The sequence below is a fragment of the Panulirus ornatus genome, chromosome 32, assembly GCF_036320965.1.
Source record: "Panulirus ornatus isolate Po-2019 chromosome 32, ASM3632096v1, whole genome shotgun sequence".
NCBI lineage: Eukaryota > Metazoa > Arthropoda > Malacostraca > Decapoda > Palinuridae > Panulirus > Panulirus ornatus.
In genome coordinates, this window is record NC_092255.1 from 23850568 (window position 1) to 23856567 (window position 6000).

Here is a 6000-nt window from a genome sequence, read left to right on the forward strand (position 1 = left end):
TGGGGATGAGAGAGCTTGGGAAGTGAGTCAGTTGTTCGCTGATGATACAGCGCTGGTGGCTGATTCATGTGAGAAACTGCAGAAGCTGGTGACTGAGTTTGGTAAAGTGTGTGAAAGAAGAAAGTTAAGAGTAAATGTGAATAAGAGCAAGGTAATTAGGTACAGTAGGGTTGAGGGTCAAGTCAATTGGGAGGTAAGTTTGAATGGAGAAAAACTGGAGGAAGTAAAGTGTTTTAGATATCTGGGAGTGGATCTGGCAGCGGATGGAACCATGGAAGCGGAAGTGGATCATAGGGTGGGGGAGGGGGCGAAAATCCTGGGGGCCTTGAAGAATGTGTGGAAGTCGAGAACATTATCTCGGAAAGCAAAAATGGGTATGTTTGAAGGAATAGTGGTTCCAACAATGTTGTATGGTTGCGAGGCGTGGGCTATGGATAGAGTTGTGTGCAGGAGGATGGATGTGCTGGAAATGAGATGTTTGAGGACAATGTGTGGTGTGAGGTGGTTTGATCGAGTAAGTAACGTAAGGGTAAGAGAGATGTGTGGAAATAAAAAGAGCGTGGTTGAGAGAGCAGAAGAGGGTGTTTTGAAATGGTTTGGGCACATGAAGAGAATAAGTGAGGAAAGATTGACCAAGAGGATATATGTGTCGGAGGTGGAGGGAACGAGGAGAAGTGGGAGACCAAATTGGAGGTGGAAAGATGGAGTGAAAAAGATTTTGTGTGATCGGGGCCTGAACATGCAGGAGGGTGAAAGGAGGGCAAGGAATAGAGTGAATTGGATCGATGTGGTATACCGGGGTTGACGTGCTGTCAGTGGATTGAATCAGGGCATGTGAAGCGTCTGGGGTAAAACATGGAAAGCTGTGTAGGTATGTATATTTGCGTGTGTGGACGTATGTATATACATGTGTATGGGGGTGGGTTGGGCCATTTCTTTCGTCTGTTTCCTTGCGCTACCTCGCAAACGCGGGAGACAGCGACAAAGTATAATAAATAAATATGTGTGTGTGTGTGTGTGTGTGTGTGTGTGTGTGCGTGTTTAAAACGTTATATCTTCAGCACCTTGATCACGGTGGTAGTCTTTGCGTATGATACTTAACCTTTAATCTTTACTGGTCAAGGCCGTAATACCAAAGGGTTGTACCGCTGTGCTCAAGAATCGTACCGTCGTGCTCAAGGATCTTACTATCACGATCAAGGGAATAATCGTTTGAATAATTAATGCCATCATAGTAACATGAACGTTGAAAACAATGATGAAGAGCGTTACAGTTGATTTACCAAAATATGTTTTTAGTTTTATATAGTTATGGATTCTTAAATCCATGCATTTTAAGATCAACCTAAGCGATTTGCGTTGTTATCTTCCGTATTACAAAAAATTGTCTCGCGGTAAAGCATTTCGAAATGTTGGAGAGTTCATCAGAAACAAAAACGTAAATGTCGATTTATAAAGAACAGTATGGTAAATGCTTAAGATAAAGTACAATTTTACAAAATCAAATGAAACTGAACGCCCAAATTAAAGGAAATGCATATTTTTCTTCCATATTAAACTGAGGAGCGAGTTCGCTTGGTCATGAACTGTTGGACAGAGGCAAGGGAAGGTTGGTTTGGTCATGAGACGTTGACGGGAATAAGGGTCGAATTCATGTGGTCATACGTTGACGAGGCAAGAGTAGGGTTAGTGTCAATATGTGTTGGGACAAGGGAAGGGTTGGTATGGTCATGACTTGACGGGGCAAGGGTTGGGTTATTGTGGTTAATGAACCGTTGACTAGCGGTCATGACTTCTTTTGATGAGGCAAGGGTAGGGTTGGTGTGGTCATAACCGACGGAATAATCATTGAGAATGAATTACCTCCTACCAAACTGATCAATAATTCATTCATTTTTGGAACTTAGAAAGTGTCCTTCTCAATAACCAGGTTTACTGTCATTTTAAAGTCTCCATAAATTATAATTTGTGAGGATGGCTTGGACACAATCACCATGGAAGTGGCCCATTCTGAACTTTCCACTGATGTGAGTGTTATACTTGCCGCTACCCTGTTCAATTCTATGTTTGTTCCCTCTCACAGAAAAAGGCAATCAGCAAACTTTAAAATTTTTTGACTTTACACTAGCTTCTCTATAAATTTTGGCCTTCCCTCAAGTGTACATGCACAAACCTTCCTCAAATACACAAGAATGCTTCATTTTTAAATCCAACACTAACTTTTCATTGCTATCCAACTGTTCCTATGCATTAAACACTGAATTCTTTCACTGATCCCATTAATCTGGAGTACTTGTAACCAATTCTTACCAAACAAATTTTGTCCAACACCTTTTACTATCATTACCAATGGCAACTCATATCTTAGACCATGGTGTGTGACATGAACTTTCAGTACACCTTTAGTGATCTTTCTTCTGAGAAAGACTTTAATATCACACCATACTCCATTAGTTTCTCTAATAATATGGGTACCTTGTCACATAGACTCTCATTCCCATTTTAATTATAGTAAAACTTACACCAGTATCTATCTACCTCTTATCTTATATATATATATATATATATATATATATATATATATATATATATATATTTTTTTTTTTTTTTTTTTTTTTTTTTGCTTTGTCGCTGTCTCCCGCGTTTGCGAGGTAGCGCAAGGAAACAGACCGAAAGAAATGGCCCAACCCACCCCCATACACATGTATATACATACGTCCACACATGCAAAATATACATACCTACACAGCTTTCCATGGTTTACCCCAGACACTTCACATGCCCCGATTTAATCCACTGACAGCACGTCAGCCCCGGTATACCACATCGCTCCAATTCACTCTATTCCTTGCCCTCCTTTCACCCTCCTGCATGTTCAGGCCCCGATCACACAAAATCTTTTTCACTCCATCTTTCCACCTCCAATTTGGTCTCCCTCTTCTCCTCGTTCCCTCCACCTCCGACACATATATCCTCTTGGTCAATCTTTCCTCACTCATTCTCTCCATGTGCCCAAACCATTTCAAAACACCCTCTTCTGCTCTCTCAACCACGCTCCTTTTATTTCCACACATCTCTCTTACCCTTACGTTACTTACTCGATCAAACCACCTCACACCACACATTGTCCTCAAACATCTCATTTCCAGCACATCCATCCCCCTGCGCACAACTCTATCCATAGCCCACGCCTCGCAACCATACAACATTGTTGGAACCACTATTCCTTCAAACATACTCATTTTTGCTTTCCGAGATAATGTTCTCGACTTCCACACATTCTTCAAGGCTCCCAGAATTTTCGCCCCCTCCCCCACCCTATGATCCACTTCCGCTTCCATGGTTCCATCCGCTGCCAGATCCACTCCCAAATATCTAAAACACTTCACTTCCTCCAGTTTTTCTCCATTCAAACTCACCTCCCAATTGACTTGACCCTCAACCCTACTGTACCTAATAACCTTGCTCTTATTCACATTTACTCTTAACTTTCTTCTTTCACACACTTTACCAAACTCAGTCACCAGCTTCTGCAGTTTCTCACATGAATCAGCCACCAGCGCTGTATCATCAGCGAACAACAACTGACGCCTCAAGGGGGTCACCATGGAAAATTTTTCATAAATGGTAAACACCAGTGCTGCTTTTTAGCCTGTAGTGCCTCACCCTTAACAAGGCACAGGCAGAAGGCAACTCTGGTGTGGTGATGTCAGAGGCTCATACCTAATGTTCCAACCTGTTACTATTACCCAATGATCTTCACCTAGTATTCCCACCAACTTCTACCTAGTGTTCCTGTCTAAAGTGTCTGCCTACTTCTATCAAATACTCCCACTATTTTGCCAAGAGGCAGTGCTGACGCATACCGCGCACCGCAGGAAAAATTCAGTTACGAAGAATGAGATGAGTAAAGTGTAGTCAAGTGTAATGTGTGACAAGGAGATATTGTATGTTTGTGGACAGAATGCCAGCAGTACATGTGTGGGTGAGGCAGAAAGGAAAAACAGCTACCTGGGTCAGATGAGTGCAACTTGACAACCACTGAAGTGCTGGTTCACTTATGCAGTCTTAACTAACCTTACGATACCAAGGAAGCCTGCCAACTACTACCTACCTCCTGCCACTTTAATATGCAGTTCACATATATATGGTTAACCACTTCCCAGTTGTACCTAACTCTTGTCTTCAATAGTATATTATAGTACTGAACTAAATTCAAAATGGCCCTTCTTACCTTTCTCTGCTGCATTATCAAAACAACACAAAATAAGTCTTTACCTTTCACAACTACATTATCATATTATAATCCTTCTTTCTGGCTATCTACATTTTACCTCCACTTGGCGGTCCCTTCTCCCTCTCCGTGGTCCTCCTCCCCCTCTTGGCGGTGTTCTTCCTCTTGGGTGTGATCGGAGAAGGCTACCAGGGAATGCCCATCCATCCTCTCTTCTCTCGTTCCAGTCCTACGCTGAGGCTGCTGACAAATACGTAAGAAATGGCTTACTTGTTGGCAATTGTAGCACCTCGTGCCTCGTGTCACTGTATGCAGGAATGATAGCCGTTTCATGTCTGACACGTCCATCTGCGTTGCCCCTACTGCCACCGCCAAATCGTAATTTTCTCGCACAGCAAAATCTCATTAGTCTTAGGCTTCAATGTCACAAATTTACTCGAATCTGCTCATCGGTGATATCTACAATTAACTGGTCGTGCAACATTTGATCCTGTGGAACTGTCGTCAAGAGCTGAAATTGCAGTGCTCCGTAGTTCTTTCAAGGCAGTCATATACTGAGCAACACTCTCCTAGTCGCCTGATTATCTTATGGAATTTTAATCTTGCTACTGTGTCTGACAGCTTTGGCTCATGATATCTTAGTAACACTTCACCTAGTTCTTCAAAAGTCAATTCTCTAGGATGTGCTTGCACAAATTTCTCAGTAACTTGTATGCCCTATTAAATTTTTCTTGACTGCATCGTATATATCAATCGCCATGAAATGATGTGGCAGACGCTACTTGTACTTAGTCCAGGATACAAAGTCAGGATCAAATTCGCTTACGTTACCAATTAAAGACACTGTAAAGAGCCAACTGTTGGAATCACTCGACCAGTGATTTTCGCGCACATCCTATTTTCCACTTTTAATTAACTACCACAGGTCCCTTACGCTTATTTCACACGGTTTTATCCTCGTCACCACTTTATGTAATATTTACCGTAGTACACTGGTCAGGGTAGCTCCAATCGAAACACTTATTAATAAAAAAAACAATTGCTTTACCGAGAGACTGTCTGGCCAGGACAGCGGTCGGTTAAACAGTTGAATTTGAAAAGAGAACCCAGTTGCGCCAAAAAGAAAATCATTCATTCCGTATAAAGATATTACATTAATGTTTTGAAAACGGTCATCTGTTTTCTAGGATGTTGAATGAGAATTAAGATAATGCAATCCTTGAGCCAATAGTATACCAGGAAACCTTTTCTAGGAGCTTCTGCAGCTACAAGGCTGCGCTACACTCAGTAGTATGAACGGGATGGACTCCAATGAAACGATAAATTCTTAGGCAAAATCGTACTTCGTTTCGTCAACTGACGATGATTAAGCCTAACCAAAGCTCCTCTGTAAATAATTCCTTCGTGGAACCTTGCAGTGTGTGGAAATTTTGATTGTACTTCCGAGATGCTCAATGCATTAATCGTGTTTCACCATGACACGTATTCATGTGACGTCATAAGTATAAGGTTTGAAATATACTTAAAAAGAAGTTTCGATACTATTAGATAAGATTAAATACTTTGTTTTTTTGAACGGTAATCGAAACATTGGATTTTTCGATTCGAATTTATTATCTAAGGTAAGTCATGAGATGTAGACTAATTATCTATTTTTTGGCGCACTTCTATGTCTCCCCGCCATTAAGCAAGATGACGAGGGGAGCCGTAAGAGTTTGGCGCTTTTACCAGTGATTGCGTTTCTTTTATTTGTTAATACAATTACT

General features: G+C 41.5%; 2 protein-coding genes across 5 annotated transcripts in view; one reads left to right on the plus strand and one right to left on the minus strand.

Annotated features, from left to right (window-relative positions):
* Positions 1–5374, minus strand: part of Ip6k (Inositol hexakisphosphate kinase) — a 42719-nt gene extending 37345 nt beyond the window's left edge. Inside the window, exon 1 of the mRNA XM_071681236.1 lies at positions 4335–5374. The gene's annotated coding sequence lies outside the window, so the exon portion shown is untranslated. The remainder of the gene's footprint in view (positions 1–4334) is intronic.
* LOC139759188 (uncharacterized) overlaps positions 1–6000 on the plus strand; it is a 96624-nt gene that overhangs the window by 2391 nt on the left and 88233 nt on the right. The gene's annotated exons all lie outside the window — the stretch shown is intronic.